Source organism: Lissotriton vulgaris, chromosome 2_1 (genome assembly GCF_964263255.1).
Source record: "Lissotriton vulgaris chromosome 2_1, aLisVul1.2, whole genome shotgun sequence".
Taxonomy (NCBI): Eukaryota; Metazoa; Chordata; class Amphibia; order Caudata; family Salamandridae; genus Lissotriton; species Lissotriton vulgaris.
This window is the reverse complement of record NC_141687.1, coordinates 899,417,814-899,443,569: the sequence shown is the minus strand read 5'-3', so window position 1 is coordinate 899,443,569 and position 25,756 is coordinate 899,417,814.

Below are 25,756 nucleotides of genomic sequence, written 5' to 3'. Positions count from 1 at the left end.
TCCTTCATTTTTAGTATAACCCTTTTCAAGATGAATGTATCAGTACCTCTCCCTCCCTCCCTGCTTGCAAAATACATGGGTCAACCATTGATGCATGTAGTAACCTAACTGACAATGTCTGTCTCCTCCAAACACAGGTGGTACAGTGGAAACAGCAGCAAGTGAAGAGGAGTCCATGTCCCAAGCTCTGGTGGACGATGAGCTCTCTGTTGTGGATCTGGCTCTGTCCTCTTGGGATGACAAACAACAACCTTGGATCTCCGAAGTGAGTCATCATGCAACCCCACCTTCAGAAACATCTGCACCCTCTGCAGCATGCCAACAACCTCCGGCCCCAGACCTAACACCCCCGCCAACACGGACAGACCTAGGACACCAATTTCAAAAAGCACAGGGACCCCAGACACCCAGGAAGGTACGGACAATGACACCAGTTGCAACACCCAAGGTGGCCCAGGGTCAACTGTGCATGCCACCACAGGACCTGCACGTGTGTCTAGGGGTGGTGGGAGTAGTGTTAGGCACAGGTCACGGCCTGTTGAGTGGGCTGGACTGCATGATGACCCCCAACTGATACGCATCATAGATGCGTACCCAGATAGCACCGGAGGATTCAGCCAGGTAGTGGGGATCCTGAAGGACATGCAACAGGAGCAGGCTGGCCATCATGAATGCACGGAGGCCAAGTGGGACAAACTTACTGCGGTGCATACCGACATATTGACTTGTCTCCGCCAGATCAGAACAAATATGTCCACACCTCCCTGTGTGCCCACAACATCTCTTGCAACAACATCTGCAAATGCCACACGGGGGGAGGATGAATCTGGTGGAGAGTCCAATGCAATGTCGGCACCTGCACCTGAGGATCCCCCCCAAGAAGAAGAAGAGGGGTCGTCCGAAGAAGGACAAGTGAGCCACGGTTGTCCATGCACATCCCCCAGGAACCCAGAACCTGTTTTGGATATTGGTCTTTGTGTGCAAAGCATTCACCTTGTTGAACATGACCAAACTCCCCAACATGACGTGGAATGTCCGTGTTGTACTAATGTAGAAGATGAATGTGGACTTCACTCTGGACATTTTATCTACCAAGACTTCAAACTCATCTGTGAACTTTGGATTCTAAAACTCATGTACAGCACTATCTCCACACATGTATGTAACTTACAATTACACTATACTTGCCTATGTTGTGATTCAAACTTGGTATGTGTCATGGAGCTGATGAAATGCCGAAGTACACAGTGAATGCAAGCTACTACAGCAATGTCATTGCCGTTATGTGACTCATGTTGATGGGACACATATAAGGGAGACACACCAATTGGGCACCACAGCACATACTCAGCTTGGAAATGTGACACATTGCCTACAAAGATGTTTGCCAGATATACAGTGGAATGCACAGACACCACACCTTTCCACAGTCAATACTAACCAGCCCCCAGGTGAGGTAACCAAATGTCAGTCAGATGTGTAAAGACAGGCAACACACATAACTAAGTGAAGCACAGGTTCATTACAAATCAGAAAAAAGTTTATTACACAACAGTGGCAAGGTGAATCCACATTACAGTGGGCACACGGTCACCAAGTGTTGTCAAATTGAGCTTCAGGGGTGTGTGGTATATCACATGATGGCATAGTAGAAGTCCCACCCTGGCATTGGATACTAGTTGTTGTGTGTCACACTTGACCAAGCAACTCGCAAAATACCTTGGGAAGGACAGAAATTAGACAGTCAGAAGCACACCAGAACATGATGGAAATGCAATACACATGCACAAGACATGTCACAAGAAACCTACATAGTAACAACTTAGCATGTCAACACAATTGTGGATCACAGACCATCTGACAGGACACATTACTGCACGCATCCAGTCAAGTACCACACGGAAAACTTAAACAGCAACTGAGCTGCACAAACACATCACAGGCTAACTCAGGACATTGACATGACAACCCTGTGAACTCACATTCAGATGAAGAAGTTGTTGATGAGCTGTGTGCGGACGTCACCCTCATCATCATCACTGGCCTCGTGGCCCAGCCCAGGATCCTCCACAGGTGGTGGATGTTGGTCATCATCGTCCTGTATGAGAGGCACCTTGTCCGCGCTGCCATGTTTTGGAGCATGCAGCAGATGATGATGATCTTGCACACTTTTGCAGGCTCATATGGGAGGGTCCCTCCGGTCTAGTCCAGGCGGCGGAAGCGCCTTTTCAGGAGACCAGAGGTATGCTCAATTACTCGCTTGGTTCTGCCATGTGCCTCATTAACCCGCTTCTCGGATGCTGTCACAGGGCTCCTGAGGGGTGTCAGCAACCACGGCGTGTTTGGGTATCTAGATTCACCTACATACAAAGAATTACACATTATTTGAGTATTGTAAGGCGGTGGGAGACAACATTGCCAAGCACACACAATGGTAAACAGTACGCACCAACAAGCCAGGCATGCTTGTTTGGCATCTGTGACATCATCAACGGTATGCGACTCCTCCTCAAGATGTAGGAATTGTGCGCCAAACCAGGGAAATGTACACACACATGTGTGATCACCATGTCTGCCAGACATACCACCAGAGCATTTATTGAGTGGAAATGTTTCCTGTTGCGGTATGTCTGTTTATGTGCCCGTGGTGGTATCAGGGCCACATGTGTGCCATCGATTGATCCAATCATGTTTGGCATCCTCCCCAGTCTATAAAAGACATCCTTAATGTCAGCGAGTTCACCCGGGCTAGGAAACTTGATGTAGGAGTCTAGGTAATTCAACATCCCCTGCAAGATATCACAAATCACACGGCTCAACAAAGATTGTGACATACCACCAGCACTAGCCACAGTGTGTTGGAAGGTACCGGTGGCAAAGAAGTGCAGGGATACCATCACCTTCACCTTTGGTGTCAGTGCTGTTGGGTATGTCCAGCCAGGTAGCAGATGTGGTGCCAACTGCTCCACCAACTCATTGATCAGTCTCCTGGTGAAGCGGTACCGTTGGATGCTGTCGCATTCCACCATGTCTCAAGGTCAGGGAACAGTATATGGACTACTGGTGCCCTGCAGTATAGAGATGGGTAAAGTAGGATTATACATTGAGCTACCCATGTGGCACTCACCTTGAGAAATAATCACATAATACATCATAGCAATACACAATTAACCGAGGTGGGTGCTGTTGGTTATGGACACATATGTCACCTTCATGCCCATCATCTCACATATCAATGAGACATGTGTACATGAGTCCCATGGAGTGCAATGGCAAATCATTGGGCTGTGGCACAGTACCTATCTACTGCTGTCACGTTAAAAAGACACAACACAGTGACAAGTGAGAATTGATGTTTCACAGGCATCACAGCTCCATGTCAGGGAGACAGACATGGTCCCTGAAGTGCACTGGAATGACATTGTGTATCATGGACATCCTACAAGCAATCATGAGTCACACAGGTAGTGGCCCCTGTGGTCCCTGCAGGCCATACATTGAAGTCCCTGAGATACACAGACAGCATAAATGTGGATGCACAAAGAACATTGTGGACACTGTTTCACATTGGGCACATGGAACCACAAACACCAGAGACACAACGTGCACACAGACTTTGGGGATACATCATGATTGTGGCCATGGGTCTTGCTGAGATGTACGTGACATGCAACCCTGTACTCATGGTGCATGTGACAGGTCATACACATTTCCAAACTGGTACAGTGTCCATGTCTCATGCCAATAAACGAACACTTGGCCATTACATTTGTGAAGTGCACAACACAAAAACTAATCTGTCCCCATGAACCCGTGCCCAGCCTGGGAGTGGCTGCACCTAAGTGCCACACAAGAATAGAAATGTTGCCCCCCATAAGCACACAGGTGATGCAGCCTTACATGCCATGGGATGCAATGTGAGGCATGCTGTGGTGTTGAAGTTGCGGCCATGGCAATGAAATCTGTGTGTAAACCGTCTGCAAGTCACACCAACGTGATCCGACGCGGGTGACTTGTATGCAGACGCGCCGTACATGCATGGACCGAGTGGTGCGCACACCTTGTCCTTTGCCTACACAATGCATATGCATTACAGTCACCCACATCGGATCACATTGATGACAATGGGCAATGCGTGCGCAGGGCCCTGTTCATGAATGTATGCTATGTGACCCGACACGGGTGACTTCTACAGTGAAGCGTCGTGCTTTTCTGGTCCGAGACGTGAGCACGCATAGCCCATAGAATCGTATGTAGACAGATGCGTTTGGTGAAACAAATATGTGTTGTATAATCAGTTTACCGAGCCGTGCGCACTCAATGGCAATGGGCTGTCATGGAGATAGACGAGAATTCAAAAATCGTCCGAGTCGTGCACTGGAAATTCAGTTGGAACTCTACAACAATGTTGCAATCCTAAGGTGTCCTGAAGGGGAGAGTTTTGAACAATGCGGAAGACATGTAGGAGTCTTACATTTCCAGGGATTGGACAGATTCATAGAATGCAAAAGTGTCTGGCCTATCAGTAAGGAGCAATTTCACATAATCTGCCACTGCAGCACTGATTTAAGGCTGGCTTGCCCCCAGGGAGCTCACTTGCCTGCACTACATGCTACAGGACCACATTTCAGATTCCACTGCTTCTGTCTATGCTTCCTATGGATCCTGCAATGGCACGCACTCTGGAGAGGGCCCCAGCATTCACAGAGGAGAACCAGGCAGCACTGATTTAAGGCTGGCTTGCCCCCAGGGAGCTCACTTGCCTGCACTACATGCTACAGGACCACATTTCAGATTCCACTGCTTCTGTCTATGCTTCCTCTGGATCCTGCAATGGCACGCACTCTGGAGAGGGCCCCAGCATTCACAGAGGAGAACCAGGCCCTGCTGAATGGGGTCCTCCCAGAGTACAGCAAGCTGTATGGGAAATCAGGGGAGCAGGTGAGTGTGCAGTCCACTGCCTATAATTTTCTGCAAGTTGTCTGACTAAAAGTAATAGAAGTGTTCACAGCAGTGGGAGGCATATGCACTGAGTACTTTCAGAAAGCAATTTATGTGGGTACATGTGATAAACAGGTGTCCTGCTGCAGTAGTGCAATAGTGCTAGCCTTAAATTCCTAGCCAATGTTACCATCTCATACCTGCAGCACAAATGCACATTTATATGGGTGCAGTACCTGTGTACCTCTTTTAGCTTTGTGATGACTACATGTATTTTCAACTGTATGCAGCACAATTATGTGGCATGTGTGGTAATGTCCTCTTCACTTTGTCATCCTCACAGGTTGATGCCCACCAGAAGCAAGAGATCTGTCTGACCATCGCCCGAGGAGTGAGATCAGTGGAGGTCTACAAGCGCCGGATCCGCAACTGCCAGAAGAGGTGTCAGGACCCGAAGTATCGCAAGGGTCCAGCTGAAGCTGTCGCCTCCTCGCCGTAGGGGCGGACACCGGACCCTGACCCCCCACATGCTCAGGATTCTGGAAGTGGTCTTCCCGGACATGGATGGGCAACTGAAGGCCAGACAGAAGCAAGGAGGGGGTAAGTCCATGCCTGATCTCTTACCATGTGTGACATGCTATTTGCAGTCTTTTGGCCTGGTCATATTTCCACATTACGTTGCTCTTAGAGTCCAGGACTCATGTCCCTCAATTGAGTAAGTCACACTCCTCATCTGATCCACATTTGTGGCCCCTACAGCGTGTGACATTTTTTCACTTGGGCACTGTGTCCTTTCAATCAACTATGCTGAGGGTCCTGCACAGCATATGTTACTGGGACTCTGATGTGTGCTTCCTGGGTGGATTTTTTTTTTGCACTATGCCTGGTCTCTGACATGTGTTCTGTATGTGCCTTTCATATGTGTTCAAATTGCTGGTCTGGCTCACAACATGTGTGTAGGGTTCTTAAAACATACCATGCAGCAGGTGAGTTCATGTAGTGTCCTCAGGAGTATGTATAGGAAGTATGTCACACTAGCCCAGACGCCTACCTACTGTCTAGGCCAATTCACATTTACAGATTTACCTGGTCAGTCATGCCCACTCCACGTCATTGGGAGACTCTGTACTCACACTCATGTGTATGTTCCTACTGATTGTGCTTCCTGAAATGTGCCATCAGGTGTCTGAAACAATATCATTGTGGTATGGCTTCCTCTTTCTGACAATATATGTAAATGTAAATTGATACTTGTATAGCGCACTACTCACCCGCAAGGGTCTCAAGGCGTGTGTACAAATACCGCTGTGGAACACATCCTGGCTTTCCTTGCGAGGCGTCCACTCTTGGGTACCCCCAAGGTGGAGGCCAGGTATCCTTAGTGTTGTGGGGGGCCATTGTGGAAATTAAGCAAACTATTGCCCAGAGTGGGACTCCATGATTGGAATAGGCACAGAGGCGAGAATTATCAGGTCCGTGGAATTTTTTGAGCCCAAGACCCGCCAAGGCGGGGAATTGAACCCTGGTCCCGGTCCAGACCTCTGCATCAGGGTCTGCCGTTCTAACCATTGAGCCACACTTCACCACAATGGGGTGTTGAGGATTTTATTTATTTATTTGTTTTGTCCTCATACGCCAACAAAGATATTTTCGGTATTGATTATACTGAGAATCTTTATGGAAGCTCTTTTTGCAGACACCCAATATGAATCTTACGGTACCACCATGTCTATAGTCAGCTCAGTCTTGCACTTTACCCGACCCTTGGACTGATCTTAGGGTGGTTCATTCCGCAAATAGGCATAATCATTGAACAAAGTTGATTTATAGTCCATCGAGCCAATTAATACAAGGAGTCCAAAAATGCTTCCTTTTCTTCCATACCACTTTATCTAGGCTAAGAGTATGTCTGATTGCCCTAACCCGATCTAAATATATTGGTGCCTTAGTACTCAACCACAATTTACATATTTCTCTGCGTGCTAAAATAATTAAGTATAATAATAACTTATTACTATCTTGAGATACTTCCTCATAATTCGGGGGAATTCCAAAAAATACTTGTTGTGTACTAACCTGTATTTCATACCCAAAGAGAGCTTTCATACCTTCTTGTACTTCAAACCAAAATTGCGATAGTTCAGGGCAAGTCATAAACATATGGAGATAGTCTGCTTTTTCCAGATGGCACTTTGGGCAGCAGGGAGTAGGCCCCTTTGAAAATTTAGCAATCCTGGCCGGAGACCAGTATACCCTATGGAGAGAAAACAAGTGGTTCCGCTTTAAATTGGCAGGTGAGACCGTAAGGGGTAGCAAATCAAAGGATACTTGCCATAAGGTCTGCAAGTCGACATCCGGGACTTGGTCTCTCCATAGATGTTCTGGGAGGCTGAACTCTCCATCCTCTCCTTCAAGTATTGTCCAGTATAGAGTGGATGTTTTGAGCGGAATTGTTTTCTTCATTAGTAGTTCATCCAGGATAGATTTAGCACCTTTGCCCTCTGTGACAGCCTGATCCCAACTTTTTATTTGTAGATACTTACATTTAGATACATTTTTATCTGTGAGAGCAAAAATGTCTTCCCAGCTCAAAAGATTACCTTCAGGCATTAGCTGGCCCCATAGTCTGATATTTGCGCTCTGGAGAGCTAGGGATAATAGATCTTTAGTCCATTTTGGGGCGCCCGGGGAGTCCCAAATTGGTGCTAAGTTGGTGTAATATTGGATGTTAAGCTTTTTCCTTACTCTGGCCCATACATATGCCATGTCTCTAAGAACTTTTAGACGCACTTTTTAAAAAAAACGCATATCTCCAAACTTAAAGATAAATGCATGAGACCCTCCCTGAGTCTCAGAGAGCATATTTTGAAACATAATGTCTGTGTCTGTACCCCCAAAAGTATCGAATAAACTAATTCCGGCTTTCAATAATAGGGTCCAGGCATACACTCTCAGATCAGGTGCGCACAGCCCACCTTTGCCTTTTTTCCTTCGTAGTTTTTTCCAGGAAATTCTATTACCTTTTGAGGCCCAGATAAACGCGTTCCATTTAGCTTGTATTTTAGTTAATTTAGCTTCTTTAAAAGCAAGTGGAATGTTCTGAAATATATATATTATTTTGGGTAACAACATCATTTTTACTATATTAATCCTACCAATTAAAGTCAGAGGGAGAAATGACCAGTTTTTTAGGGAATCCGCCATTTCTTTATTGATCTTTTCAAGATTTTTTTCTGCAAGTTGGTTTATGTCCTGTGTAATTTGGATTCCCAGATATCTGATTTGATTTTTCAGGATTGGGATGTGATTAATCTAAGGAATATTCCAACACATGCACTCTGATTTAGCTTGATTAATCAGGTATCCAGAAACTTGACCAAATTGCTCTGCCGCTTTGTAGATAAGTGGGATTGATTTGATAGGGTCAATGGTATATAACATCAAATCGTTCGCATAAAGGGCGACTTTTTTCACCCAGTTCTTATATTTAAAGGGTAGGATATCTTGGTCTTATCTGATCTTTTCTGCGAATGATTCCATGTATAAATCAAATAGTAAAGTTGATAGCGGGCACCCTTGCCTTGTCCCCCTTTGAATTTTTATCGGAGAAGATAGACTAACATTTATCAATAATCTGGCCGTCGGAGCTTGATCAAATGCTGCTATTGTGCCACAAAAGTTTTTCCCTAGGTTAACCTTTGCTAATACTTCAGTAATGAATTCCCAGTTGACACGGTCAAAAGCCTTTGCGGCGTCTAAGGTAATAACTGCTAATGGGATTTTGTATTGAGAAGCAACATCTATCGCTCCAACCAATGTTTGTGTAAGCTCTTGTATAGAACGACCCCTTATAAAGCCTTTCTGGTCTAAATGTAGAAGTTTAGCTGCCGATCCGTTTAGTCTTTTTGCTAGTATATTTGCCATAAGCTTATAGTCAGTGTTAAGGAGGAAGATGGGCCTATATGAGTCACACTGGTATGCTCTCTTCATTGGTTTTAAAATGAGAACCACTATGGCCTCGTTCCAAGAAACAGGGATATTATCCCCTTCCTCAAATATACCGGAAAATAGTCTTTTCAAAATGGGTATAATTACTGGAGCTAATAGTTTGTAGAGTTCTGATGGTAACCCATCAGGGCCTGGAGCCTTACTATTCTTAGCGGAATCTATCGCCGCAACTATTTCAGTGGAACTGATCTCGCTATTAAGATTATGGGAGGACTGATCATCTAAAGCTTGAACCTGGAATTGGTCAAGCCATGAATATATTGTTTGTTGTTGAGGGTGTAAATCTTCTCTATAAACTTCGTCAAAGTGATGGAAAAAGGCCTGTTCAATATCTAGCCTGTTCTCAGAAATCGCATCCGAGTCTATGATCTGCACTTCCTTTATGGAGTTTTTTCATTATCTTTTTTTGTTTTCCAGGCTAAGAGTTTTCCGCTGGCCTCTCCATATTCGAAATGTGCTAATGCACTAGCCTACCAGCGCTTCCTCAGCCTTCCGTCTAATATCTGCTCTAGTTCTAATATGCAGGTTAGGAGATTTTTTTATTGTTGTTCTCTTAGTCTGGGGAGCTGGGGGCTAGCACTGCTTGTTCTAAGGCCCTTATTCTTTCTTCGATCTGTGTTATTAGTGCCCTTTATGCTTTGTGTTTTGCAATCTGATATGCTAGTAGTCGCCCTCTCAAAAAGGCTTTATACGTATCCCAGACTATTGGGAGTGTGGCTGTGTCTAAATTAAACGTGAAAAACTGTTTTGATTCTTCAAGCTATTTATTTGTTAATTCTTTATCTAAAAGGATGCTTCTATCTATAGTCCATCTCTTGACCATCTGGGGACCTGAGAGCTTTAAAGTTAAAGTAACCCCTGAATGATCGGAGATATGGGCAGCGAGATGTTTTATCTCCTCCACTTGTTGAGGATTTTAGTGTCAGCAGGACATCTGAGTTGTGACAATGGGGATGATACCTGTGCAACATATGGGGTGTGGTCAGTTGAATGTGCACAATGCTGTATGCAACAGTGTCTTCCATGCAGCTGTGTCGTTAGCAGCAGACTGTGAGGTGCTCATGTTCAGGTAGTTGTGTTTGCAGTCACTCATATGTCAGATTTTAGTAATGTAGGTTCATCATAGACCAAGAACAGTGTGTGGCAGGGGACAGACTGGTGCACTTTTCAGCAGCAGAGTTTGGTATGGGCATGACCTATGAAGGTAACGCAGTGCAGACCGATGTTGTCCGGATGCATTCCCCAGGACATGTGACAGTGAAGACTGACTTACCATGCATGTCTGTGCCAGGGCATTGACTTGAGAAGAGAGATCCTGCATTGGAGTCAGAGGTGCTCCATGCTCCCCATTGTGTCACTAACTGTCAGGACGTAAGGACATCATTGTGTGTTGTGCTGCTAGGCATCACAAGATTGTGAAATGTGAGTCTGGGCATACATTCATCCTGACACCTGTTTTGAGTGTTTGGCATGTGATGTGATGTATGTTAATAGTGATGTACTTCTACATGGTCATTAGCATGTACAACAACTGTGTATGCGGTGCATGTGTGCACTTTGGGGTATTATCAGCCAGCATGCAACAGACATATAGGTCCCGGTCCAGGAGGGATATGGGTGCCATGGTTGATGTTCAGACTGGCTATTGCCCTATGTACAACTGTGTGGGCATTTTGAGCAAATATCAGCTAAGGATGCCAGTGCATGCCCGTGTAATGTGCTGTATTGACAGTGTTGTGTGCACTCAGTGTAGGCGACTAATGTGGGCCTTCTTTTCCTACCTATATGCAGATACATCCACGGGGACAGGAGACAGTGCCACGAAACTAGAGGAGCCGCAGGGCCAGCCTGAGCCACAGACTGAGGAGTCGGAGGGACCCAGTGGCATGGAAGGTGAGGGGAGCCACACCGAGGAGTCCTCAACACCATACACCTTAGATGAGGACCACTGCAGCTCGGAGGATGAATCCCTTGTGGGGGAGGGTGTCAGCAGCCAGCAAACCACAGATAGTGAGGCTGTTCCCGCCACCACCACCACCACCCTCCCCTCGGCTGCCATCCCTGAGGTCTGTGGCAGCTCCCGTGTTCAGACGCATGTCTCCTTCCTGCCAGGCACCGCACCCCCTGCCCATGTGTCCCCTGCTGCCCTGAATGTGGAGTCTGTGGACCTGCTTAAGCATAAACATGTAGGACAGACATCAATGCTGAGTGTCCTCCATGCACACACCAGTCTGTTGACACAACTGGTCCGTTCATGGAGGGCATCTCATCGGGCATGTCTGCCCTACAGAGGACCAATCAGTCCATGGCCTCCTCACTGACGGCTGCAGTATCCCTCCTCCAGCAGTCCCTCACCCCTTCAGCCTCTGCCCAATCAACAACTCCTAGCACCCTACCTGTCACCAGCACACACACACACACCAGCACAGTCACCCAAACACACAGACACAGAGAGCACACAATCACACAAACAAAAGTCAAAAACGTGCACACAAGCAAAGCAGGGGACTGATACCACACACATGAAGGATGGGTCGCAAACACACACAAAGGCATCCACAACCACTCCGCAGTCCTCAGATCCCTCTCCCTCCAAGAGCCCTTTCCTTGCCTCACCTGCAATCCTATCTCCTAAGAAGCTCCTTCTGTGTGACCTAGGCCTCTTCCCCTCAGACCCAGCAGATCCAGATTACAGGGGGAAATGGAAGTCCCCACACACAGAGAAGAGTGCCTATCACACCCGGACACCCTCCCCCCAAGCGCATGCAGACTGAGGCCCCCACCCGCAAGCCACCCCGTAACCGGAAGAGCAAGACCCCACCCCCAACCCCCCAGCTTCACTGCACAGTCTCCTTCTTCCATCCCCCAGCTCAGCATACCACAGGTTCTCCCGCCACTCCCTGTCCCAAGTTCCCCCACTCACAAATACATTATCCCACTTGCTCTACCACTGACACCATCACCAGTCTGTCTGGTACTGCAACTACTGTGGGGACCGTGGCCCCCCCCGCTGTCCTGCCACCCTCACCTGCACCCCTTTCCACTCCCATGGGGTTAGGCTCTGCAGTGGAGTCCATGACCACCCAATCTGACATGGGTACTGCAGTGGGGACCATGTTCACTACAGCTGGTCTGCCCACTACAGTGGTTCCAGCCCCCACTCATCAGAGTTTTGCCCCACAGTTGTGATGGTACAAACCATGTCAGACTTGCCACTGACTCTCCTGCACGCACCACCCCTTCACAGCCTCCTTCTGATGAGCCCTGATCCTGTCCCTGCGGTGCCTGGCCTGCCCCATGCATGCCCCTCAGAGTGGACTTCCCCAGTCCTTAGCAGTGCAGGCAGGCAACGGGTGACAGGTGTCATTCACACCCTCATTGGACTTTGTTTTTTGGAAGGACATTGGACTAAATTTCATTTTGGATTTTCCCTTTCTGATGTCAATTTTCTGAATAAATCATATTTTGTTATCCTTGTGCATTTGATTTAGCTGTACATATTGTTGATGCTGCTTTCCATGACCTTGCTGAGATGATGTAGGATTTACAAATGTCTGTTACTGTGGTGTTTATGTGGTGTACTCCATGTGGACCATGAGATATGTTTCCTGTTCAGGTTGGTATCAATGCCATTCTTTGCAGCTGACTGGATGTGTCATGATTAACTAATTAAGCACAGGCATGCTAACATTTCATTGGCATGGCCACATCTGTGGCTTGCACCCATGCACATATGATGTGCTTCACATTGTACACTTTGGCCCTTTCCCTGACTGTTGTCCGATCTCCACTGTACATGCAGGTGTGGGCATCATTGGTGTAAAGTCAACTGTGTCCTCAGTGCAACTTGGTAGACATATGTATTGTCTCTGTGGAGGTGACTTAAGGAGCAGTACCGTACCCAGGCGTATGTTACCAGTGCCTACATTGGGTGGTAAATGATGGTTGACTGGACATGTGTTGTGCTGACATGTCCAGAAATCATACATACTTTTTGGCAAGTGCTGCTATTTCCATTATGACAATTACCTTGTGGTCACTGTGATGATGGGGGATTTTCCCCCTTTGCCACAAGTCTCAACTTTAGCTGCAGTTTGTGTACACACATTTTACATTGGATTGTCCCACTGATGTGGGTTTTGAACACATTGGCCCAGTGCTATTTCAAAGCTTGACTTGCGTATCCAACACTCTGGTGTTGTTCACACATGTGATGGTAGTTTCATTGTATGTCGTAAATCAAATTCACTGTTGGGGTATTTGTCATGGCACTTCATACTGTTGGCATGATGTTGTGGGGAAATGTATTTGGCTGACATACCTGTGGTTGATGGTTGATGGATGTGTGGCGCATCATCCACCCTATTTGTGGGGATGTCAATATTGTCAGACACACTGACCCCTATGGGTGGGTGAAGCAGTAATGATAGGCAACATGCCCCTATGGGTGGGGTGGCAGTATGGGTGGGCAACATGCCCCGATAGGTGGGGTAGCATCAGTGATAGGCAACATGACACATATGGGTGGGGTGGCATCAGTGACAGGCAACATGCCTCATGGGTGGGGTGGCATCAGTGATAGGGAGCATGACACATATGGGTGGGGTGGCATCAGTGATAAGCAACATGCCTCTATCGGTGGGTGGCATCAGTATTAGGCAACATGACACATATGGGTGGGGTGGCATCAGTGATAGGCAACATGCCCCTATGGGTGGGGTGGCATCAATCATAGGCAACATGCCCCTATGGGTGGGGTGGCATCAGTGATAGGCAACATGGAACATATGGGTGGGGTGGCATCAGTGTTAGGCAACATGACACATATGGGTGGGGTGGCATCAGTGATAGATAACATACCCCTATGGGCGTGGTGGCATCAGTGATAGGTAACATGACACATATGGGTGGGGTGGCATCAGTGATAGGCAACATGCCCCTATGGGTGGGTGGAATCAGTGATAGGCAACATGACACATATGGGTGGGGTGGCATCAGTGACAGGCAACATGACACATATGGGTGTGGTGGCATTAGTGATAGGCAACATGTCCCTATGGGTAGGGTGGCATCAGTGATAGGCAACATGACAAATATGGGTGGGTGGCATCAGTGATAGGCAACATGACACATATGGGTGGGGTGGCATCAGTGATAGGCAACATGCCCCTATGGGTGGGGTAGCGTCAGTGATAGGCAACATGACCCATATTGGTGGGGTGGCATTAGTGATAGGCAACATGCCCCTATGGGTGCGGTGGCTGTATGGGTGGGCAACATGCCCCTATGAGTGAGGTGGCATTAGTGGTTGCCTTGGGTTCCCTAAGGAGATGTGTTACTGGTGGACAGGGTCTGGACCCCCTGGGTGTGTGTGACATTTGGCGGGTACGTGTCGTTTGTATGGTGGGTGTTGGACTTACCGTCTGCACCGTCCGCGTCTGTTCCTGATCCGCTCATATATGTAGATGACTGGTATGACCTGCACAATTGGATTTATGCTTCGTCTTGAACCTTTGCTTGCCGCTCCATTTCAAATCTGTGAATTGTGTTAGTGGCACCATTCATAGTTGATATGCAGCTCTTCCAGGTGCTGTGGCGTGCTGTACGTGGTGACCCGTCCGGAGCGAAGGAAGTATGCATCGTACTTGACCGGCCTGAAGTAGCAGTGTTTATGGTGCGGCGCGAATTGAGTGTTTCCGGGTCAGGCTCGGACGGAAATTGTGGATGGAGTCAGAGCGTGCGTGCCGGTCGGGAATTTGGCAATTTTCCGCATTGTACTTCCTCGCCCGAACGGTCCCGCTCCTGGTACGTTTCGGCCGTTCGGTGAGGCTACTGACACGTCTCGGAGGGCTGACCGACCGAGATCGAATCGACCCCTATGTGTAAAGAAGCCTCCCAGTCTCTATGGCACCTTCCTACTGTAAAGAAAAAAAATGCACTAAAATGAATTACTCATAAGGCCGTAACATTTCAACTTGAAAATGTATGTTCAAGCTGTTTTTCAGGCACTCACTTTTGTATTGCAATCTTGTGCTAGGAAATTACACCAACTCTCCACTGTGGTAAACAATTAGACTGTAATGTATGTTAACTGCCAAGTTAAAGAACTGCTACTCACATTCAGAAATTGCTGCTCAGGGTTGTGCCCCTCATGCCTTTTCCGTGTTTCTCGCATTAGGATTTTTCCCTGAATGGACTTTTTGTTATTTGGTGTGGTGTAAACTTGGGCTTTAAGCTTAAGTTTTTTGTTTTTTTATATTTCTTTTTATTAAACATTCATCGACATAGAATATGCAGTACAGAGGAAACAAATTACACCTTCTGGGTAACAGAAACATTGTCAAACCACTTTATATAATAGTACATTGGAAGGACATTTTATGGGGTAGGGGGCTCATCCAGATCAATACTATGCGGTGGTTTGGAAATATTCCCTCGGTAGACATTTCAGGGGCTCCATACCTTTGACTACTTTCTTGGAGAGCCTTGTGCCACATATACTGTCTTTTCTCTATACATACACCAATCTAGGTCTGCTTCCCATGCTTCTACTCTAGGTGGCTGCGGGGCTCCCCACAATTGCGCTATATTTCTTTTTTCTTTTTCTACAAAAACAATGGCTCCTGTGGAAAATTACTCAAATAATATGGTAATATTACTGCACAATGGCAATGTGGGTGATTTGAAAACAGACGAAAGGAAAGTAAGTGGTGTATACACTGAAAGAATATATTTGAATACCAGCCAAATTAAATACTGATTTTACACATATAGACAATATACACATTTATAAACACTTATACAAATTGAAAACAGTGAATTTGTGTCCCAAGTGAATATTTTTGAACAAAAAACACAACTTATTTACAAAATTTCATACAAAGAAAAAGGAGTGACATAGGGTTTCTATTGTGAATTAGTTTTTTGAAAAGAAAAGAAAAGAGGCGACCTATTGGTTAGTTTCAAAATTAATATTCAAGTTGACCAGTAATGCCAACTTAAAACACTGTCTGCTTCTGTACAAGTTCCCCTGTTAAATTCCTATATATTTCTTTTTTCTAGCATTAAACCCATTGTTTTGCATAGTTGTGGAGGTCTGTAGGTTCCCATACGTTGAGAAGGCACCTCTGTGCCACCGGACGGAGGACAGATGTGAGTACTTCGCTGAGAATGTTGTGTATTTTACACCAATATGTTTGTATGTGATCGCAATAGAATCCTTCTGCTTTTCACAGCATCAAGGAACCCCTGACCAGCCCACAGCCCAGATACCTGGCTCCAAAATGGGCATCCACAGCCCAGATCTAGAATCGCCCAACACGGGCACAACCCCACAGATGTGACCCTGGCAAACACTGAAAGGGTGCGCATCAGGAGCCTTTGCTCACCAACTCGCCCCCACTAAGCTTCCAGGTCCTCAAGGTATCACAGACGCGAGCAGATGTGCTGCGAATCACAACCGGACGCCTGACTCTAAAATGACGGCTCTGGGGTCTAAATCGCCCCCAGGAGCATCTTCTGACAACGGAAAGAGCATCTTGACTCCACGACCAGACCGCGCAATAATTTCACAACCAAACGGTCCAGGCTGATGCGCATCTGACCAAGCGCTGCTTGGATCCGGAAGACTGCAGCCTGAACGTAAGGTAAGGGAGTGCTCGGTAGGTCAGGAAGCCCCTACTTCCCAGATCCAATGAGATTGACCTAACGAGACCTAACAAGACCCAACAAGACCGCCCCCTGCCGATGTTCCCCAGCGCCAAATCAGCTACTGAATCATTGTATGTTAAAGACCAAGCCTGATCCTCTACCAAGCTCTGACCTCTGAAGATCTGTCCTCATTCCACCACAACCAGTTTGGATGTTCCCCAGCACCACATCACTCATTGAGGCCTTGCATGTAATATACCAAGCCTGATCCTCTATCAAGCTCTGTAAAATTACTAGGCATCACTTTAGACCCGAAACTCAATATGACCTTGACTCCGCCAAGAACGCCTTCCTCAACCTGAACCTACTGAACAAAATAAAGCCTTTTATACCATCCAAGGACCTTAAACAAGCTACCCAATCACTGGTGTTATCTAGATTAGACTATGGGATCGCAGCCCTCTGAGGCACATCAAAGGCACACCTTGCCCCCCTTAAAACAACGCTAAACGCAGCAGCTAGAATGGTCACAGGAGTGAAGACATTTTACCATATCTCACTCGCACTCCGAGAACTAAAATTGCTCCCAGTTGAACTGCATTCCACTTTCAGAACAGCCTGCCTCACCCACAAAGCCCTTCACACAGGCAAACCTGGTGTTTCGGTATGGCATGAACCCTGACTGACTTGGATGGACCAAGCCACCAATCACCTTGCCAAGGCGATTTTGCGAGGAGCTTGGTGAGGATTTTAGGTTCTGCATTGAGTAGGGAAATCGGCCTAAAAGAGGCACAGTCAGTCTTCGGTTTACCATCCTTATGAATAGTGATTAATGTGGCCACTCTCTGGTCCATTGCCAGGATACCCAGGTCCCTACTCTCTTCGAACATGGCCCGCTGATATGGGGCTAATTTGTCAGGTCTAAGTTTATACAGCTCTATGGGGATGCCATTGGGGCCAAGCGCTTTTCCTGAGTGCAATGAATTAATGGCTTGCGCTATTTCGTTGTTCATCAGCTCCCCCTCCAGGAAGTGATGGTCTTCCTCTGACAGGGTGGGGAGCACTATATCTTGTAGAAGAGACTGGGAGTCCTCCTCAGGGAATGGTGCATTGCTGCAATATACAGCGCTGTAGTGAGTTGCAAATTGGTTTACAATGTCTTGTGGGTCAGTCAGGGATATGCCGTCAGTACCTATAAGTTCCTGCACCAGTCTACTAGCCCTTTCCTTCTTGTCGAGCCATGGGATTAGTTTTCCTGCTTTGTCTCTTAGGTCATATATTCTGCCCAACTTTTCCCTCCCCAGACTTTTACACCTGTCCTTGTCTAATGTTTTGTAATCATTTTGTTTGAGTTGCAGTGCATGGAGTTTCTTGTGCGTTACCTCAGCTTCTAACTCTTCCTCCAGTTGGAGGATGTCATTTTCAGCTTCTACAATTTCTTTCTGTCTTTCTTTTTCATCGCAGCGATTTATGATAGGGCTTGACCATCGATGACTGCTTTAAATGCCTCCCACAGGGTCTGGGGGGAGTCCACCAACCACTCGTTTTCCCTGAAATAATTATCTATGGATTCAAGTAATGCCTTACGGACCCCGGAATCTCGTAGGTACTATGGATTGATTGGAGCAATTTCCCCACCATTCCCTGGCTGAGGACTATCTGTGCCCATACCAGGGAATGATCGGAGATTCCTCTTGCTAAATGTTTGATTTCCTGGATTTTAGCCACCTGGGAGGCTGGGACTAGGATATAATCTATGTGGGAGAGACTATGGTGGGCCCCGGAGTGAAAAGTGTGTTGGATTCTGTCTGGGTTGTATGTTCTCCACCCATCCACCAACCCCAGCGCTTCCATGAAGTCAGGCAGCCATCGAAAAGAAAGCCCAATCTTGCGAGGAGAGTGGCGTTCTAGGGTGCCCAAGGCTGCTGTGTTAAAGTCACCCCCAACCACCAGGAGACCTTCTGGGATTGAAAGGAGGAGCAAGCCCAGGTCTTTAAATGTTTTGCTCTGGAGGCCAGGTGCACAGACAGAGATATGAGCATCAGTGTGGTCCCTTCCTTTAAACCTGTGACCCCTATATGTCTGCCCGGTCGTCTGTCCATGTGGACTCCACAGAAAATGGAAAGGAGTTTCTTGCCATGATGCCAACCCCCCTCGGGCTGGTCGTGAAGCCGGCACGTGCCAGTAGTTTGTAGCCCCATCTATTTAGAACCTTACATGAGTTACCCACCAGGTGTGTTTCTTGGAGAAGGACGATGTTGCGGCTTGCCATTTAACATACTGTAGGATGACGCTGCACTTGACCTTATCCCTGAGCCCGTTGACATTCCAACTCAGGATTTTAACACTTTTGTCCCAATGTGTACTCATTGGACCCTGCGTAACTTCTCATTTCCTCTGCAAATATGTCAGATTGTCTTGTCGATTCAACAATTACAACATTCAACAACTGTGAACCCCACAACCCCCCTCCCTACTTCCCTGCACACTAGGTGTGGAATATACCTCAACCTCCCCCCTCCCTGCCCCCCTGTCCCCTGCCAGTGGATCTAGAAAAGTTTACATTTTATTATTTGACATTCCCAAAATTATGTGATTTGCACTGGCCTCATCAAAATGTCACCCAGGCCTATTAAAATGTAACACTGCATGAGTAACCTAAAATAACAACAATATGTAGATATTTCTGACAAAAGAAGCAATGTGTTTACATTAGTTAAGCAGTATTATCCAATGGGGGCGGCACTTTCAGGTAGTCATTAACCAGGGTGGAGTCAGATGGTCCTGAGGCAAAGCCGAGAACCCTACTCCAACCTGGGAAATAACAACCTGGAAGTGCCCTTTCGTTTAGATAATATTGCTACTGTGAAAAAAGACCCTTAACATTTGGGGTCAAATTCACAGTTATGCTTAGTAGATGGTATGTTTCTCATGAGACTTCTTAGGTGCTAGGTTTCAAGAAGCCTACCTGTTGGATTGTGGCTAATCAGGTTTCATCATTTATGTCCCACTCAAATGTAATATAAAAACGTTCTGGTTTTGAGTAGCTCAAAAAGAAAAATTATTAAATAAGAAGAAATGTTAGTCACTATGTAAATCCTTTTTAGTGGTATCATACTCATTTTGGGAACTGGGATGATTTTTAAAGTGATTTAATCTTGTGAAAAATGCTGCCCTGTGTTGGAATTTGTCAGAGAGAAAACATGTTCTCCTGTGATTTTTTCCATAGAAATTATGGAAGGTGCTCCAGAAGCTTAAAAAAGAACAAGATTTTTTATAAATTCACAAATATCTTCCTCAGCCATGTGAGAAAATAAGTCTGACATGTTGACTAAAGCATATATTTCCAATAGCAACAGTGTGGCAGTTGATTCACCAGCATTCTACTGCTGCTTCACTACAGAGTCCTCATAATCAACTAGGGTGTTAACAGTCTATATTCATACCAAATTAGAGGCACACCTAAACATCTTGTTGCTGGAATCAGAGTTGTAGAACTGAAAGCATTTCATATAAATGAAAAAATGTAGGATTTAATTTTGTCATTGACGTTATGCTTAGTGCTCTGGTGATCTAAAATGAAAGCAAATGTTGTATAATTTCTCAAATAGCTATCTCATCATGTCAGACAAAATGTGTGAAACGTACTTGCAACACTAGCAGCAGTCTGTCATTTGACACCTCAGTGATCTACTGCAGATTTGCTGTAGATTTTTCAAGACCAAAACTGAGCATTCTTGAATGTCATTTTATGGGATTATGCACTATTTAATTTAAAACCTTTCCTTAGGAACTTAATTCAGAAATAACACCAGTTGTATAAAACAATTTGGATGTTTGGTTTTTTTTGTCATCTAAAGCATAATATATTAAAGTGGCTAAAATAGCAAAAGAGAGAAATCGCTACTGAAGTCTAGCATCACCTTTCCAAATATTTGTACTCAGGCTACCCATCTTCTCTGACACTTAATACCTCTTCTTTTAAAACATTATTTACAATGATGCATTTAAATGTATGCGAGTAGATTTTGTATGGGTACAGTAAGCTATTTAAGGCCAATTCTCATACTTAATATTAGCTGCTGTTTGGACAGTTAATTTATTTTATTTTTTTACTTTTTCCCGACTCACTCTTGTCAACAGTAGCTGTTTCTTGCATGAACGTGCAGTGACTTTCAAATAATTGTTAAATAAATAATTGTTATTGTGAATTAAATATAAGAAAATGAAAAAAGAGAAAAATATATATGTGTTTCTAAACCTGTCTTTCTGTATACCTTGTAAACTGCTACTTTCAAAATAATTAATTAAAACTCTTAAAATAATTATTGTATGTCAGACAAACCTCTGAGGGTCCTATATTTAAATGAATTCAAACAGATTGAGTACACAGTTTTCACATGCTGGGCACACTTTGAATATAGAGAACAAATACATGTAAAGGAATGTTTTTGGAGAGTCATATTTCACGAACGTGTAACATCAGAAAGGAAAATCATTTTCATCATACAATACAGGAAAATGAAAGAGTATAAAACAATCTCTTCCAGTAGCATGTTTCCAAGTAAAGGTGCATTGTGCGAGCTATGCAGATACTCTAGGTCTTTGTTAGAACTATATCATCTTCAGAGGTAGGTGTTGAGAATAGGATATTGATCTATGAGTTGATACTGTAATTAGGCTTGTGTCTGGCACTAATGAATCTCCTAGGTAGATATAGACTGGCTAGTAGCTAATAAAAATACATTATTTTCAGTACTGTACAGCTGTCTGATTTAGAATACGGTTTACAGAATACAGAATTGTCATAAATTGTCGATATTACAACTGGAGGTCGAACTGCTGAAAGTCTAGGATTGGTTCAGATTGTGAGTGAATACCTTATATGTCCTCTCTCTAACTCATTTGCTTACTGATGCAGTCTAAATGGCATAGCTTTTTGTTTGCACACCATTAATGTACCTTAGCCCTGAAAGCAATGATGGTCACTGTACCTTATATAAACAAACATCATGTGTACTGGCTACGAAATATATGATGTTACAAAGCAAACAATTACAGCGCATGCTATTGCAACACATTTTTTAAAACTACCATTACAACGCATTCCATTACAACACATACCATTACAATACATACCATTACAACGCATAATATTTTTAGGGCAACAGTAAGGTAAGTGTTGGATAGTGTAGGGGTAAAAATTACTATTCCCACTCCAGTGAGTGCAACAGTAGGATAAGTGTTGGAGAGTGTAGGTGTAAAAATGACTTTAAGTGGCACAAAGAAAATCCTGCCAAAATGAAGTGGGAATTACTGCAAAATCAGTGTATTTCACTTGCATTCTTTGCAGCAATGAAGAATAGTAAATATTTCAGGAGGGAGGTGTCAGCAAATGAGGAGAGTCAGCCAAGTTGCAACCTCTATAATGTGCCGCACTGCCAGTACTAAATGGGAGGCACACTTCTCCAACATGTATGCTGCTTCTGAAGATCCGATTAACATGGATTAGAAGTGCACTCCTGTGGAGTTTACTGTCTCCCTAAAGGAGGTGGAAGATGCTATCAGGCAAAGCCTAGGCAGTAGAGCACCCGATGGCATCCAAATTGATCTTTTTAAGCATATCATCCAGTTTGGGGCACCCCTGCTGGTGAACGTTTTTAATAGTTCGACCCAATCCCCCCTATCTAACATATGGTCAACTTCCATTATTATGGCGATATTTGAAAAGGGAGACCATGCACAGCCAAATTGTTACAGACCAAGCTCCCTAATTGACACTGCAGTTAAGATCCTTGGGAGGGTCCTATATAATCAAATCAGTGAGTGGGCAGAGGCGAAGTCTATTTTGTACCTTGGTCAATAGGGTTTTAGGGGCTGGAACCATCCAACAATGCCTAAACTTGTTTCTGATCATTGGGAAATACACAATTGCATGACAGTCTTCTATATATCTAGCTTTTATGTATCCAACCACAGTGTTATATTGAGTTAACGGCTCAAAACTTTGGTCTATCCTTTTGGCACAGGGGTTGGACGAAACACTGGTGTGCTTTCTTGCTTATTTGTCCACAGATATGAAGGCAAAGGTTGGAATTACTGCAGAGGGTACGATCTCATCAGCAATAGGTGTCTCCCAGGGAGTGAGACAAGGTTGCTTCCTGACACCTCTTTTATTTCTTCTATATATTAACAACCTACACCCGTGTTGTAAAGAACATGAACCCGGATGTCTCAATAATTACCATCTTTTTTGTATGCATATGACGCTGTTTTAATGGCGAGTACAGGAGAGCCCTACATCACTTACTCCATGGTTTTGGTGATTTTACGGCTAGTTTAGATGTGAAAAAAGGTTTTACAAATCTTTCTTCATGGCCCTAAGAAATGCTGTTCGCCTTACCTTTCTGTTGGTAATAATATCTTGACACACACCAAATGAATGACGGAATCACTCTTGTGTTTCGAATGCATGCCTTCAGAAAGCCATCATTAGAACAAATACGTCATTACAACACGTTCCTTAAAATGCAAGTCATTAAAACGACTTGCCTTAGAGGGGTGCTGGACTTTGGATTAGTATCATTTACTAATCCAACTCCATTCTGTGCAACAGGAAAGGTGTTCGTTCTATTGCAGGCACGGTAAAGGCACAGCATGATTCCGGCTTCGTTCCAAAGGACGTTTCCCCACACACCAGCCCTTTTTCACACTTGGGTTTAACATTTGTCGCTATGAGTTCATGGGCTCCACATATTGCTCACAGTAGGCATATATTATCAAAAACTATTGCCACTTTATTTAGCCAACCAAAATCTAGTGGCAGTGGTGCACTTTCTCCGTTATTGCAATCTACAAAGCCCAATGCTTAACCACAACCACATATGGTGCAGAAGTCTGGGGTAACTGAACTGTAGCATCATCCAGATTGAAGAAAATAGGTTTTGCAGAAAGGCTCTTATTTCCTCTCCAACCTTTATTTGACACAAAAAATTGGGCAATCCATATATAGAGGACAACATTAAAGCCCAACCACCTCTACTATAGTTGGCGATTTGGAAAGATGAGAAGGTATGATTAACCAGGGGTATTAGTCTGGATTGCCTTAGCTGTGAAGAAGGCATCGAGATTCTCTGGCTTGCTAGTGTTGAACTTAGTCTCCAATTGGTTAATTTACAGCTGGTTTTTATTGACCCCACTAACAATTTAAATATTAACAAAAACAGCTACGGTAAACCCTATATGACCTGGCTGCTTCTCAAAGAGTGGTTTTGGAGAGCAGTAAGGTGAGTATGGCCAAATATATGATGTTAGCTACACTAAATAACATGGATGGGTAGTTGATCAGATCAAGAGGGTGATGGAAACAGAGGGACATATTATCAAGGGGGTTTATCTCCGCTTTTTTCGCTTTAAAAGCCAAGAAAGCGGAGATAAAATGATCTCCCTATTACCTAGCTGTCGCTAACACCAGTTAGCGACAGCTAGTAGGAGACAGCGACCATCTTGGGCCCCACTTTGCATGTCAGTGATATTTATCACTAATGATATGCAAAGTGGGCGTGCCAAGATGTTAGCGACTGGAATCAGTCGCTAAGATCGCTATCTCCTATTACCAACTGTTGGAGATATTCGCGCTAGGCATGAATATCTCCAAAAGCTAACACCTGCCCTGAGCAGTGGATTGGTGTCACTACAACGCATGCTTTTACATCGCATGCCTTTACAATGCGGTTTTTACCACGCAGTCCATTACAACGCATAATGCTTTTAGGCGCTGGATAGTGAATTATTTAATTTACTATTCCAACTCCAGTCCCCGTGGATAGCAGGGAAGGTGTTGGATAGTAAATTAAATATATTCCCTATCCTAGAGCGCCCCCCAGCGCAATGCGTTGTAATGGTATGCGTTGTAATGGTTGCGATGTAATGGTAGTGCGTTGTAAAAAATGCGTTGTAAGTGATGTTCCCCCTGAGCAGTTCTTAGCCATGTTATCCAATGAGAGGTGGATAACATGGCTAAGAGCATTTGCTCTGTAATGCATGAATATCGCTGACTTTTCAGCGATATTCATGCATTGCGGCCAATTTTTATTGCATTTGCGATAAACCTTGGTAATATGCCCCATTATCTTTTGTTCTGTTACAGGGCCGGCATAATGGAATAACTTTTATGTATCCAACTGGATTTTAATATTAACCCTAATTCTATGCCATGCCCCTGTGATGAGAATTCTGGGCAAACAGTGATGCATTTTTCTTTCTTTTGTGGATTTTATGTCATGTATTCATAACACTTTTTGATCCCCTTTCGAAAAAACGTAGCATTCACAACCTGAGAGCCGCCCTGAATATACTTTTTCAATTGATCAATCAATCAATCAGGGGATGGTAAGCGTGCTACTCACCTGTGAGGGTCTCAAAGCGCTAGGGGGGCTGGGGGGTCAATAGGTCTGTTAGCTGAAGAGCCAGGTCTTGAGAGTCTTTCTGAAGATGTTCAGGGAGGGGCAGCGTCTGATGTCTGCCGGTAACTCGTTCCAGGTCTTGGCCGCAATGTGTGAGAAGGATACTGTAATGCCTGCTGTTCGATATCTAACTGATAGTTTGCTGTGCTCCTAATACAGTCCCAGGCACAGCTGTCAGCTAATGACAGTCAATTCCACCTACAAAACAGGCAGGGAAATCTGATCAACATATCATCCTATATAGACCCTCATTTTTTTGGATGAATAATTTTTTTTCTTCGAAAACAGAGCCAACGCAAAAATCATAATTTTGGGAGGGGAATAATCCTCCAATTTAGCATTGTTCATTGCTCTGATAGTTAGGAATGTGGAAACCATTTTTCACTCCAATTTATTTTTCATTCGCCACGTCAATGCAGTGGCCAAGGGCAAAAATGTGCATCTTTACTTTTCTCATTAGGAGAATCTTTTCAATCCTCTGAAGTAGCCAACTGGTGGAGCGTATGAGAGTCCTTGTGATTGCCCGCATATTCTACCCTAAAATTGTTTATGCTCGGCTTCTCATAGCAGCTCATAAAAAGTCCACAAAGGCTCAAGAACCAAGTAGGCAGAATGTGTTTTAACTTGTGGTAGCGTGACTACATCAAATCAGCCTTGGAAAAACCTGCACTGGCTCCCAGCAGATAAGAAGG